General features: G+C 38.2%; 1 protein-coding gene across 1 annotated transcript in view; it reads right to left on the bottom strand.

The window, feature by feature from the left end:
* PLA2G4A (phospholipase A2 group IVA) overlaps positions 1–5,256 on the bottom strand; it is a 71,131-nt gene extending 65,875 nt beyond the window's left edge. The window contains exon 1 of the mRNA XM_015813321.1: positions 5,197–5,256. The gene's annotated coding sequence lies outside the window, so the exon portion shown is untranslated. The remainder of the gene's footprint in view (positions 1–5,196) is intronic.
* Between the last annotated feature and the right edge of the window lie 9,905 nt (positions 5,257–15,161).

Below are 15,161 nucleotides of genomic sequence, written 5' to 3'. Positions count from 1 at the left end.
CCCAATTCCTGCAACTGTTCTTCATATGCTTTATCCTCCAGTCCCCTAATCATCTTTGTTACTCTTCTCTGTACTCTTCCTAGAGTCTCAACATCTTTTTTATGTTGTGGTGACCAAAATTGGATGCAATATTCTAAGTGTGATCTTACCAAGGCATTGTAAAATGATACTAACACTTCATGTGATCTTGATTCTATCTCTCTGTTAATACAGTTCAGAATTATGTTGGCTTTATTGGCAGCTGCAGCACACTGCTATCTCATATTTAAGTGATTGTCCACTAGGGCTCCAAGATCCCTCTTACAGTTACTTCTATTGAACCAGGTACCACCTATACTATACCTGTGTTTTTTAGCTTTTCTTGCCTAAATCTACAACCTTACTTTTCTCTACGTTGAATTTTATTTTGTTAGATAGGGCCCAGTGTTCAAGTCTGTCAAGATCCTTATGTATTTTAAGCCTATCTTCTGGAGTGTTGGCTATTCCTGCCAGCTTGGTGTCTGCAAATTTGATGAGTCCCCCATCTATTCCCCCATCTAAATCATTGATGAAGATATTGAAGACTACTGGCCCTAAGCCAGACCTTGGGATACCCTACTGCACACTTCCCTCTATGTAGATGCAGTTCCACTGAGGACTACAGACTCATTTGTGAATCTCATTCATATGGTATCTTAACAGTCTTTCAGTTCTACCATTCCCAAGGTATTAGTCATAGTTCAATCAGGCTTGTCCTACTATATAGGTATTTTCTCACTCTATCTCCATGCTCACTATAGCATAATTCCAACAGAAACAGGTAATTAAGGCAAGAAAAAAAATATTATTGTAGGAATCTACCACAACCAACCCTTCCTTAATAGAAAACATTGCTTTGCTTGCCATTGTTTAAAAGAACTATTGTTCTGCTTGCCATTGTTTAAAAGAACAGTCTCCTCTAAGCAAAAATAATCATCCTGTCTTTTGGACAATAAGTGACAGAAGATGAATGAGCATTCTCTCAGAAAATTGTTTCCCTAAATCTGTATTAGCAGTAGAGAGAGATCAGATATCTGTAGGGTGTGACCCTTCAACCCTTCTTACATTAAGATTAGCTCCATTGCAAATGTCCTTTCTAAGAGCAACTGTCAGCCATTAAAAATCACTTCTGGTTTAACAGCCAGTCAAGGAAGGGCTATTTGTAAGGAAGAACAGACAGGAAGAGAGTTAAATTCTTCCTAACTGTATACTACATTTTGTTTTCTAGTACTATATCCTCACCCACACAATGTTTTCTGCTGCATGGACAACAAGAATGCAGTTCAACAGCTGTGGCATGAATACTACTTATAATCACTGCTTGAGCCAATGGCATTGATTGTCCAGACAGGCTATCCTTCAGGAAAACATAATAAAACATCACTAGTCTCATAAGTTTAAAACACATCCTAGAGGAAGCATTAGCAATCCACTTCCAAATTGGTGCCAGAAAAGCTGTGTCCATTCCAACTGCCAAGCTTTGTTCAGAAATATGTTGTATGTAATATTCATGCAAACTGATCACTGTCCCTGCTTTGCAATACCTGTTGGGGGGAAAAAGCAAAAAGACCTTCCCAAATTCCATCAAATTCTGAAAAGCAAGACAACATAGTGGTGGCTTCTACCTTTCTTGATCATCCTTCCCTACTTATCACAATAGGTGGGACTACAATGTTACCAACAACTATCCAATCCTTGTACTGAATAGTTTTGAGACAGCAGTTCTTCCTGCCCCAAACCATCACTACTTCCTCAGCCTCAACCTATAAGTACTGCTTGCTTCTTGGAGCAAATACAGCATATGCAAATAGAGAAAAGTTATCTTTTGTCCAACATCTGGATTCTCACCTATATGATATGCTGAACTGCTAGGGCAAAGTTAAGGAGGGCTGAGGGCTAAGCAACAACTGGCATGACCCTGGGAAGAGGAGCTACTTTGTTCCTTCTCTTCTGAATTCCATCTCCTGGTAATCCCAAAACTGGGATGTCTGCCTATTGAATTCAATCTTCATCTGCGCCATCCAGAGAGACGGGATAGATAAGGAAATAATTGCCTTTGCAACTTAGTCCTTCTTTCTCTTCAATAATGCAGCACAGGAGGAATGGGTTTAGCAGGTACAGCCAAAAAATGGCATGGTAAAAGAAGACAATATCCTGCTCTCTGACCCTCTCCAATTAGGTTGTATGAAGGTTAACCTACAGATAAGTGTATTTATTATTTTTATAAACAACTCAAAATGCCAATACTCCTTCCTCCTCCTATCTTCCCACAACAACCCTGTGAGATGAGTTGTGTTGAGACTGTGTGATAGGCCCAAGGTCACTCAGCTGACTTTCATAGCCAAAACAGAATTAAAACTCCCAAACTCTTGGTTATGTGTGATTATAATAGCCTTGGAAGGCCTAAATCCACAATAGTCAGAGAACTTGAAAAGCACACAAAAATTTGAAATAACCTCTGCCTTCTTTTCCTTGCATACTAGTTACTGTATTGTGTTCCCCATGAGTTTTAAGTACCATGCGTTTTAAATAGTAAAATTCAGAAAATGATGAGTATTGAGAGAAGAAGAGAATAAGGAAGTATATTCCTTATTTGGAAGGCTGTTCAGCCTGTTAGTTTAGAATTTGATTACTTCTCCACACTCACAGACTGTACTTCCTTCAGAATAAAAAGTCTGGATCCTGTGACAAAACCTTACATACACACAGAAAGAAAGAAAGGTATATTCACAATATACACACATATTTTCAATTCTGACATTTTAAGCCAAGGCAAAAAACATGGTGTCCATAAATATCTTCTTTGATGTCTGTGACACAGAATATAAAGATTGGAAGGAATATGGAAGATCGTCTAGACCAATTTCTTGTCCATCCATCCACTGAACACCTTCAGTGAAAGACTCTTTCTCCATCACCACCTGAGGCAATCTATTCCATTGAGGAACAGCTCTTACCATTAGGACATTTTTCCTGATGTCCTATCATAGGGGTGTCAAACTGGTGGCCCGCAGACCGGATGCGACCCCAGCTCCACAAAGACAAAAAACATCGTGATATGTCACAATACGTCACGTGACACAATAGAGTTTGACACCCCTGTCCTATCACCATTTACCATCTTGCTCATTTTAACCTATCTTCTGGAAGAACCAAACCAATGTTGCCCCATTTTCTACCCAATGGCCCTTTCAGCTATTTTAAGACAGTTATTATACATTACTACAATCTTCTCATCTCCACACTAAACATAACCAATTTAGAAATATCAGCTGGAAAGTTTTTAAGAGTCACCTAGTTTTCCCAGAAATTTTTCCACTGGAGGCAATTTCAAAGGTATATGATGCATACTTTCTGTTTGCTATGACCTGTGGTTTTCTCTCAGGATGTTTTGTATAACTGCAAAATAATTAAGTTGGAAGCAGAACCAGCAGCTTACAGGCACCTGTAGCCATTATTAGAAAAGAATGAAGCTTTACCTACAAGTCTGCACAACTGCCCAGTAAAAAAAGCAAAAGTAAGAAGCTGGGTTGATGCAATGGTTCAGGTATTGCAGTAGAAATTGGGAGAACCTGAATTCTAGCCCAATCTCAGAGGTAAAAGCTGGCTAAGGGACTTTACTGGAGTTGCTTTTTTTTCCAGCCCAACCCACTTTACAAGTTTACTGTTGTAAAAAAATAGAAGGCAGGTTTATGTACAGCATGTTGCCTTAATTGTACAAATTAAGGTGGGTTATAAATCTAATGAGCAGTTTGGGCTAGTGGTTTTGGCACCAGGTTATAAACCAGAAGATCATGAGTTGTAGTCCTGCCTTGGGTATAATGCCAATTAGCGACTTTAAGCCAATTATTTTCGCTCAGCCTAGGAAGGAAGCAATGGCAAACCACTTCTGAAAAACCTTCCCCAAAACACTGCAGAGCTTGTCCAGGCAGACACCAAATGTCAAAACTGACTTAAAGGCATAAAAATAAGTCTATTAATATATTTCAAAAAATAACCTGGGGAGAGGAAAATGGTAGGGAATCAACCTTTTGGTTTTTTGTGCCTGGTCATGCCCATCATGATGACCATTTTCCTTACCCAATTCCAAAGTTGTTGTATCGTTATCATTATCATCATTATCATTATCATTATTATTATTATTAAGCAGACTACAATCTTTCTGGTGTTTGACATAACTGTAAGCAGTGTAAGACTTGAATGCATTTGGCTAAAATATAAATCGACCATTTCATATACTACCTTTTGTCTAATAACAGATTAAGAGCAGTTTTATCAAGAATTAGAAAAGACAAGAGAAATATCAGGGTCACAAATAAACTGAGGAAAAGAACAAGTAAATCCTCCACTAATTATGTTGTTAATTCTTGAAGGGACAAGCAGGGACAAATATCAACCAATCTACCAATACAAGAAATACATCGGCCCCATGCGTAATTCTTACTAATATATTCAACAGAGTTTATTCCCAGATATTAAAAAAACTTTTAAGGATTCTAACCCTCGTTCCTCTGTTTGCATTTGAACATACTTATTGTCTCATCTAATAACATTCCTACGTTTACGCTGGTTCTTCGTCTCCTGATCTTGACATTGCCACATTATCAGTTTCTGCTCAGCGAAACCCTGCCACACCACCCCTCTCCCAAGAATATTTCACGAAAGGCAGTCCCGATGGAAGAATAGCTTGCAAGGGTTTGTATTTAGATCGCCTATCGTTCTTAAGAAACCGAAATCCATATTCCCTAGATCGCCAAACACGTGGGAAACATCTAAGCGCCGAGGATTATTCTCGGTTCCGTAAAAGTCACAGTCACAAGTCACTCAAGCAACTTTTCTTCCCACCCGGTCAAAATATGTTACGCAAATACATTAATATGTCGCAATTCCTCCTCGTACAAAAAAAAAAACCCTTTCTCCTCCCTTGAAATGAAACATCGCCCATTCGGTTTTATAAACAGTCCGACGGCAGCAAGTTGGCAAGACGGGGCAGTTTGATTTTTTCAATCGTGCAAAAGGAGCGCCTTTTCCTTTCTAAGCAGCAAGCAAACAGCTTCTCTAGCCCACTAGCTAACACGGCAACTCTCTCGGGTCTTCTTATTCCATTCTTCCTAAAAGCTTTTCCACTCTCCCAACCTTTCCCACTATCATGAAGCATGCTAAGCATATGGCTCTTACAATGTGGACGGCGCGCGCATCCCACGGTCCAACTAGTTCTGATTCTTCTTTGGATTGCCCTCCGCCCACTCACACGTTCCTCTTTTCGGCTCGGCTGGGCTGAATTTTCATTCGCAACTGGAGCCGAGTGGGCGGGGTTACGGAGTCAGATGGTCCAGGGGTTTAAGGAGGCGCTCAAAGTTGAACTTCGCTTTGCTAACGTCACTCACGCTTGGAAGGACGGCCGGCGGTGGGTGAAGCGCACGTGGAAAGGGTCGGGAAAGCGATCAGTTGAGACAGTTGCAGCACAAAGCCGACCAACTGCACGTATATTTGCTCCGAAGTTTCTGTTTTCCTTCCGCTGTAGTCAGTGGGATTAGCTTCTACGTGAGCATTTGAAGGCACAACCTGTTAGTGCAATAAAACATGGAGCAGCGTTTCAGTAGAGAAAACGTCCTGGGGAAAACACCCCCGTCGGTGGTTGATCTGTTACTTCTCATATTTCTTTTCCGCGTCGCGAAAGCCGACGGCAGAGACGGTGCATAGGGTCACGTTAAACCAGGTGGGACCGGATCTTGGATTACTTTTTCTATCTAGCACAGGGGTAGTCAACCTTGGCTCTTTTATGACTCGTGGACTTCAACTCCCAGAATTCCTGAGCCAGCATAGGATAGCTGGCTCAGGAATTCTGGGAGTTGAAGTCCACGAGTCATAAAAGAGCCAAGGTTGATTCTAGCACAGTGTTTCTCAACCTTGACAATTTTAAGGCATGTGTACTTCAACTCCCAGAATTCCACAGCCAGCATTGCTGGCTGTGGAATTCTGGGAGTTGAAGTACACATGGCTTAAAATTGTCAAGGTTGAGAAACACTGATTCTAGCATCTTATTCCTTTTCCACGCTAGTTGAAGATCCAAGGTTCCTCTTTGCGTGTATCGAGGTGGTCTACATTACGCCTATTTGGGGCAGAAGACGAAGGAAAACCAAAACCATTATATTAGACTGGATTCAACTAAATGTAGTGGCTAATGAACTTTTGAACCGGAAAATAAAGCTATACCTTAAAGAACAGACATTTTAACAATTACAATTGTTTTAGTTTTGGTTTTGGAAGTTTGTAGCTTTTTGCCTTTTGCCTTTTTTACCACAAAGGCAAATGGGGAGAGAGTGAGGAAAAGGGCCTTCACGCACTGACCTAGTGTTTGTAACATTAATTAACTGTTATTTAATGTGCTCCCTGTGCTTAAGAGCAAAGGTTCTCCGAGTCCTTATTCCAGTGGTGGTGAACCTATGGCACGGGTGCGAGAGACGGCACTCGGAGTCCTCTCTGTGGGCACACGTGCCGTTGCCCCAGCCTTGCCTTCCCCCACGACCCCCTCCTCTCCAGCAGCCCCCCTGAAGGAGAGTCAGCCCTGAGCGTGGCCCATGCAGAGCAGCACAGCCAAGGACATGGCAGCCAGGCAGCGTAGACAAGACTCTGCCCTCACACCCCATTGTGCACAGCTGATGCTGCAGGGTGTGGGCAGAGGGTGTGGCCGCCATAGCGCTGCTGGGCTGCCTGAGCAATATGTGGCGGGCCCTGGAGGCAGTGAGTGGCCCTGCGGCAGGCGGGGCAGGGGATGGGGGTAGAGCGGGGCGGGGTCAGTTTTTGGGCACTCGGTCTCTAAAAGGTTCGCCATCACTGCCTTATTCTATCCTCCGATAGCTAGTTTAAATGGAAGTGAGTTTTTCCTATTTTCATGTATTTTTTTAATCTAGTTTTTACTGTAAATGTAGGAACACCTGTTAGAATATTCATTGACATCTGGGCTACACCTGCACTGAAGATAAACTATATTGTGGACGTTGTCTTGGAAAATGTTACTTAATGAGTATTCTTTCTGTAGTCTGCTCATGGTCAGGAGCATTACTCTCCCAATGGCTCCTGCTGAATTCATTTCTCCCATACTTTCCCCCCCAATAAAGATAGCAGGAGGGAATTGCTAGGAATTATGTAATTATAAGCATTTCTGCAGCTGGAATTGCAGGAAGCAAGCCTTCGCTGTTGTGGGGCCTGCCCTTTGGAATGAGATCACCCTGAAACCCCCACCCTTTTGGCATTGGCATAAAGCCTTGTTGAGATGGATGGGGCTCCTTCTTGGGTATGCCTTTTTATTGTTTTTATCTCGGTATAGTGACTGGATCCCATCTTCTTTTGAATTGGATTGGATTACTTTATGGTAGTATATTGTGAGCTGCCCAGAATCAGTTGAAAACTAAATTGAATTAAATTAACACCATGAATGAAATCTTTATAAGAAAATGATATTACCTCGTTTTATGAAATAGTTGGATTGGCAAAAACCTGTTTCTAAATTGGTCCATTACTCTGAGAAAACAAGGCCTCTGATATATTTTTTATCCAAGACAGTCCTCAAAGTGTATGAATGATAACCAGTACCTCCATTGGAATTTCAAAAATCATATTTATATCTCATCTGCTAAAACATAAAAAGAAGACTTGAAATTCTCAGTTTACTTGCATTTTTATTAGAACTTCGGCAGCTACCATGTCATTATGCTTAAACCATTGGAGGAAGAATGAGTATATATAGTTTGAACAAGGCAAGGCTCCCCCTACTCCATTCTCTCTCTCGTACTACAGTTACTACTGCTAGGGAAAACAGGATGTGGCTTGTACTGGCTACCAAGTGATAAGGAAGCAGAATGAATTATATCAGCCTCTGTGGAACATTCAGCCTTTGTAAAACTTTCACTTTTTAGAACTCCCTAGATTGCAAGCTTGTTGCCTGATTCCATGCATATAAAGAGAGTTTTCATCTTCTGCAGAATAGGAAGAACTGCTGCTTGCTCCACCCTTCCAGCCTGCCGTGGTATTCAGTAAAGATCTGATTCCAAAAGATGTAGTCTCCATTGCTTGAATCCAGAAAACAATTATTTCTCAGTGTCATAAATTTTTTGTATTTGTTTATTTATTAGATTGGTAACCCATTCTTCATTGAGGAGAAGGAGCTCAAGACAGCATATATAGCTCTCTGTACTATTTGTTTCCCCAAAAATACAACCATCATATGATATGTGTTGGCTGAGAAAGAATGACTGGCCTCAACTGTCCCATGAACTGTCCAGAGTTGAAAGTGGACTAGGACTTGGTCTCCTTACTCTGGTTTAATCTTAATCCACATACCATGCATGTTGTATAAACTTAAGCTGTTCTAGTTTTGCAGCCAACTACTGTCAAGCAAACCATTCCACAGTATTTGTCACACAGACTAACAAGAGTGTCTTTGTGCAATTCATTAAACCAGCATCATGCATTGGTTAAGGTAAATCTAGGGAAATCCAGATTCAAGTCTACCTTCAGCCGGGGAAGGTTCTGTGTGACTTTGGCCCAGTCACTCTTTCAGCCCAGGGTTGTTGTTATTGGAACAGATGTAAGAAAGGAGTGCCAAATGACCACCTTGAGTTCTTGAACAAAAAGTGCAGTCTATCAAAAGTTATGATCTGTTCATGTTTTTATTCTGTATTTGAGCTACTTTAAGTCATCAGCAGAAAAGAAGAAATCCTAGCAAGATGTCTAAACAGAACATGGGCCAGATTTTATTTCTCTATTTCTCTCTCTCTGGTGTATATTTTACTAAATACTTTAAAAAAAAAACTAATGATAAAGCAAGAAAAAATTTAAAAAGTCAAAGAGAAAGCTAAAAATGCAAGAACGGGGGAAGGAAGTAAAAGGAAGATTTTATTATCTTTGGTGGATAAGCCAAAAAAATTGAATACAAATACATTTATGAATACAGAAGATTTTAAAGATCAATATACAATTGAAACTGGAAGCTTTCCCTTTGGAATTGAGGGATAGACAGCTGGAAAAAGGATCATGGAATTTTGTTTATATATGACAACTGCAGCAAGATTATTATATGCACAAAAGTGGAAAGACTCAACACTACCCATCATGAAGGAATAGTTGGTGAAGGTGATGGAATCTGCAGAGACAGCTACATTGATTTCTTTAATTCGAGAAAAGACTAATTTATTATCTACATTATTTACTTTTATTGCTGACTGAAAGCCCCTTATAAACAGAAAAAAATGAACTTATGATTTATGGTTTTTACCATCAGGAAAAAAAATAGATCACAAAAAAAGAGAATTTGTTTTTGTAACCATAGAGTAAGAGATAATTTTATATTTGTAATACTTGCTGTAAAAGAAATCAGAAGCAATATTCTATTTTTTTTCTTTTTAAAGTTTTGAATCTTTATCCTTCTTTTTTATCTTTTTATTTTGTATTAATTCTTGTTAGTTTTTATCTTTTTAAAATTTTTATGTGTTTCAAATTTTTAATAAAAAGTATATTAAAAAGAAATATAAGCAAGAGATAGATCAAATGTCAGAAAAAAATGCATAATGAAAGCAAATTAGCATTAGAGAAGTCAGGAGATTGAGAATCACTTTCAAAGGAAATGTAAGACAGTCCTGTTTCCTGGGAATCCGCCACATAAGCCAGTTCATGAAAATATTTTTATCACTTCCTGTAATAATAAAGGGAGAATATTGTGATTATTAAGAAAGGAAAAGGGGACATTATTAAATTGGACCAGTATGAAAATAATAGTGTATCAAAACAAGAATATATTTATTGTCACACTGGTGGAATGCTCTCAATGTAGGACTATATAAGCTTTTAAGAGGTAATGAATGAAATGCTTTCTTTAATATATATATTTTAAGAGAAAAAATACTTTAATATTTTTTTACATCTGCTGGGCATCACTTAAGCAAATTGATACAATCTCTTAACATCTAAAATATGCTACATGATTGTATTGCAAGAGTATATCTGAATATTTTATATAAATGTATGATGTAAATCAGCCTTTGATATTCAGAGTACCAAAAAGAAAGAGTTAACACTTCCACTGCAGGCTTTAGGAATCTAGCACTCAAGCCCAGTAGGGATTGTTTTGTCTTGTTCATTTTACTGATTGTATTTTTACTGGTCAATGACTGAAAAAAAGTTTCTGCCAATACTCAGCAGGTTAGCCCCACTGCAGCCTTATGCAACTTGATTTCTGTGCATAAACTGGCCTGAAATTAAGCTGGTTTAAGAAACATTTTTAACTTGGGCCACAAAAATGCCAGGTATTCTATCCAAACCATGCTTATCACTCCCTTACTAGTATAATTCCCCTCTTTTTTTAAAGATAGATAGATACATAGATTAAAAACTAATATGAACAAATATAAACAAAAAGAAATCAGAAAGGCTTAAATGTGCAAGAAAGGGAAAAAAGGAAAAAATACAAAGTAATGGCTTCTGATCTTCTTTACAATAGTTAGACTCTCAATTATAAATTTAGCTTTTACTCTAGGTTTACACAATTACTCTTCTTTCAGTAGTCTATCTTGTTTAATCATCAAAACCATAAACCATAAGTTCACTTTTTTATGTTTTACACAATATGTCCATAGGCGGTTTCCACTCAGCAATAAATGTAGATATCAAAGGAGTCAATCTGGCCATTTCAGCAAGTTCCATCATCCTCACCAACCATTTCATTGCAAGTAATACCTCCATCTTTATGCATACATTTCAGCAAGTCAGATATAATTCCTGAGGGAGGGAATTACATAGTGATGGGACCACCACTTAAAAGACCTAGTCTCGGTGTGTGATAAATCTTCTTAATAATATCCACAAGACCATCTACCCATCCTGCAGGGTGAGCATGCTCCAACCTAGTCCCTTCCCCCAAATATTGTTATCTAATGGGAGCTAGGAAGCATGCCTTTTTTGTGTCAGCCCTTGTCCTCTGAAGTTCAGCAGACCTCCATCCTTTTAGCCTTCCGTGAAGTTCTAAAGACCTGGCTTTTCCCCCAAGCATTGGGAGTGGATTAAATGATGACATGTTAACATGGACTGGCACCAGGTTTTTGTTGCTTTAATTTTTTATGTTTTATTATTCTAAAGTGATTTAATGTCTTTTAATTTCTGATTGGAAGCAACCCAGAATTGCTGAAAGATGGGTGGCTATATAAATGTGAATGAATGAATGAATGAACGAACAAACGAACGAACGAACGAACGAACGAACGAACGAACGAACGAATGAATGATAGATACACTGAATTAAGAGTCATTCATGATTTCTTTTATGATGTATCATTTCTAAGTCCAGTGTCACACTCTGAATCTCATTTGCTTTTTAACGTGTTACATAGTTGCATGGGATTTAATTGCTCAACACAACATGAAAGTCTTAATGCTGGTCTAAGCAACAAACTGGGGATTTTCCCCATTATAGTGTCAGCACAAAAGCCACCTCTGAATGTCAGAACTAGGCCAGGTTCCCTCATGCATAACTACCTTAAGCAATTCTGATTTACTAAGTGACACAAAGTGACCTTTGCCACTCACAGGAAGAGCATAAAACTCATAGTGCATACACTTCCTCCCATTCCCAATGAAGCACAGGATCACTACAATATTTGCATTCACATATGCCTATTGTAGGCATATTTGTATATTATGCAACCAGTGATGGAAATAAAGTGGTGAATACGAAAAGGATTAAGCAACCACAACCATCAGCTGATTCCTGCTCTGACTCACTTCTTTCAAAAAAGAACAGCCGGGTTTAGCTGTACAACATGTATCTGAAAGGCAAAATATAGATAAAGGCTTTTTTCTGAAATGCTTTCTACTAAATATGTGACCGTTTTGGATTAAATATTGGTTTATTCCATTAAAGTAACAAATTCACTGTCTTGGAAAAACTAAAGTATCCATCATAAACTGCCTGTCAAGCACAGAAAAATCAGGAAATCCAGGCAGTTTAAACTGAATATAAAGGTTTATTGCATGCTCATGCTCTTTACAAAAATTTAAACTACTAATGCTCAAAGCAAATTGGCAGTAGATAAGAGTCAATGGAATTCAAGGTGGGCTGGTCTTAAATCTCTTGTGGGCGGGAAGGATTGAAGACTGATGATGCCTTTGACTCTCTCCCTCTGGCTCAGCCTGGTCATCTCCTACAATGCCTATACAGAAAATCTATTTCCTCGCATATTCTTAATAGCTATTGGACTTAAGTTTATGCAAAATTTTCTTAGAGTTTTTGATCATTTGGGCTGCTTTCTGGAAGTTATTTTATTTGATCCTATTTTATTCTGTCCAATCTTTTGCTGGGAGATTTTCTAGTAGCCTCTGATTAAAATAGGTTTCAGTTTTTTATTTGCTTGTTTCCTTGAAATCAGGCAAAATTGCCTAAGTACTGCCACTGTCTGCGACACACAAAATGGAATTGATTAGTTTGTGCATTATGGAATTGAGCCATTGTCTTAGGATATTGTTTTAACCCACTAAAATGGTTTATTTGTTCGAATGCAAAAAGTAAATCCAGATAAGCCATGAGAACCAAGCCAAATTGTCCTTATACCTTATATATTGTGCTCCACAGGTCATAGGTTAGAAGCAACTTGGGGAAAATGAAGTGTGGAATTAGAAATGTGAAGAATAATATTAGCGGTTAAATGGTTTAGGAATTACTACTATTCCTTCAGGCATTTGAAAGGAATATGGAAATTTCCAAGGATCCTCTATTTGCCCTCATATTGAACATGCTTTTCAGAAAGGAAACATTGCTTCCATTCTAATTTAAAATTCTTATTGAAGACAAGGTTGGATATTTATAGACTTTTTCCAGAGAAAGTGATGGGTGTTTTACAATATGAAATACAAAGAAATTTGTTTATACTGTGTACTTTATCCCTTCATAAAGTAGGCTGGGAATCCTTGGTTTGTTTCCATCGTGCTAAGATGGAAATCAGCTTAACACTTTACATACACCCAATTATTGTATCATTATTACATTTTATAGTTTGCAAACTGCAGCAGGTGTGCAATATGAAATCAGCCATTGTGACTTCATCAATAACTACAGAGAAATAGTATTTAAAAAAAATAACCCACCTCTATTATTTTTATAAATCAGTCAAGACAATAAACATATTTAACATTCCTCCTATTTTCTTCTTATTTTTGTTTTTCTTTCTTTGTTCTCCTGTTTTACTTCTCTCTGAATGAAAGCTCAGCTACCAATGCCATGGAATTTCAATCACTGAAACTACTGCATCCATAATTCTCTATGCTACAAATAAAGGAAACATGTTCAGTTTAAAAAAGAATAATACTGGTCAGTATTATTCCATTCTGGGCGTTCTATGAAAAAAAAAAGCCCTGATACTGGTAGTTCTCAACTTACAACTGCAATTAGGACCAGAATTTCTTACAAGTGGCTTACAAGGTGGTTAAGTGAGTCATGCCCAATTTTATGACTTTTTTGCCACTGTTACTAAGTGAATCACTGTAGTTGTTAACTGAATCATGCGGTTGTGAAGTAAATCTGGCTTCTCCCATTGACTTTGCTTGTCAGAAGCCAACTGGGAAGGTTGCAAATGGTGCTTACCTGACCCCATGACATGCTTGCAACAGTTGTAAGTGCAAGGGCTGTTTTTTTAAGTCATTTTTTTCAGTGCCATTGTAACTTTGAACTGTTAAACAAATGGTTATAAGTTGAGCCCACACCTTTATAATGCTTTGCTGGAATTCAAGTACAATATGCAAACATTTGGGCTACATATAAGCTAATAGTGCACAATGTTTTCCCATGTAACTGACATTTGTGCAGACAGGGAAGATCAGGTGGGTTAATTAAGCTACACTTTTCATAATTAAAAACCAGTATGATTTTGGTGTAGTGGCAGCTTGTGGAGGATCTTGGCTGAACCCCCCCCCCCAAAAAAAAAACTCAGTTCTTGGATGAAGGACACCAGCAAATCCCAGAGCTGTAGGCTAGATTGGGAGTTTGAAAAGACATTCCAGAAAAAGGCAGTGATAAAAGTATTTCCATATGTTGCCAAGAGAGTTACCTGAACACATCCATGAGATCATTAAGAATCCAGGTTGATCTGAAGAAGAGTTTACCTTTCTGTTCTGCTTGGAAAATCCAGACAGACAGAAAGCTATGAGATCAAGTAAAATAGCAGTGGTGATATAGTTATTGTACTATTGTTGTGTAATATCACTGAGGATCAAAACATCCATGGTTCCTTTAGGTTTAATTTTTTAGAGAAGCATGGAAAAGGTACCATAAAGTAGATTGAAAAAATAGCACTTAGCATTTGGTTTAGAAAGTAGATACTCAGCTCTCTTATTCCAGAGGGAAAATCTGCAGGGAAATCCAATGAAGAATAAACACAAGTCACTCTTTGCTTCAAACTGTGGATTACTTAAAAACAGAAATTAGTCTGAAAGAACTTTCACTTTGGAAGTTAGTTCAGGTAATTTACTTTTATTTGTAACAATTCCATATTTCTAGACCCAAATCTTTCCTCTTTTCCTTAAATTGCCTTGCCCACCCAGAAATTGCTTATATGAGATTGTAAAAATTTCAGGCTCTCATGAAACATAGGTCATGGGGAAGAGACATTCAAGCCTTCACAGAAGGTTACATAGTGATAGCCAGATTCTGGTTCAGGCAAATCTAATAATGATTTAGCTTGCCATTAATTTCTTATCATCCTAAGCCTTTTTTTTCCTCTATATTTTGTTGGTAATCAGAATTAACAAGATTGGAATGTCTGTCTAATTATGAATTAATGACCAGATATCTGGGTATCCATTACTCTCTTCTTGAGAATTAACAAAATACAAAATGTTCTAGTTCTTTCTTCCTCTGAAATGGAATACCAGCTTTCTCTTGGTATTGTTCAAAGTATATCCCTTCTGCCTCAACAAGCTATTTGTGAATATATTTCCAAATACCTGGTATACTTGATAACCCCTATTTTTTATTGCTCGATTGCTTTTATTAGTAGGCAGAAGATCAAATGTATTAGTCCAGTGGTGGGAAGGGAATACTATTCAGTTCCTTCTTTTTTGTAAATATTTTTAGGAGTGAAAAAAAATGATTCCAGCTG

This window comes from Protobothrops mucrosquamatus, unplaced genomic scaffold, assembly GCF_001527695.2.
Source record: "Protobothrops mucrosquamatus isolate PMUCROS unplaced genomic scaffold, P.Mucros_1.0 scaffold151, whole genome shotgun sequence".
NCBI lineage: Eukaryota > Metazoa > Chordata > Lepidosauria > Squamata > Viperidae > Protobothrops > Protobothrops mucrosquamatus.
Note: the sequence above shows the minus strand (reverse complement) of the source record. Positions and strands in the feature narration are given on the sequence as shown.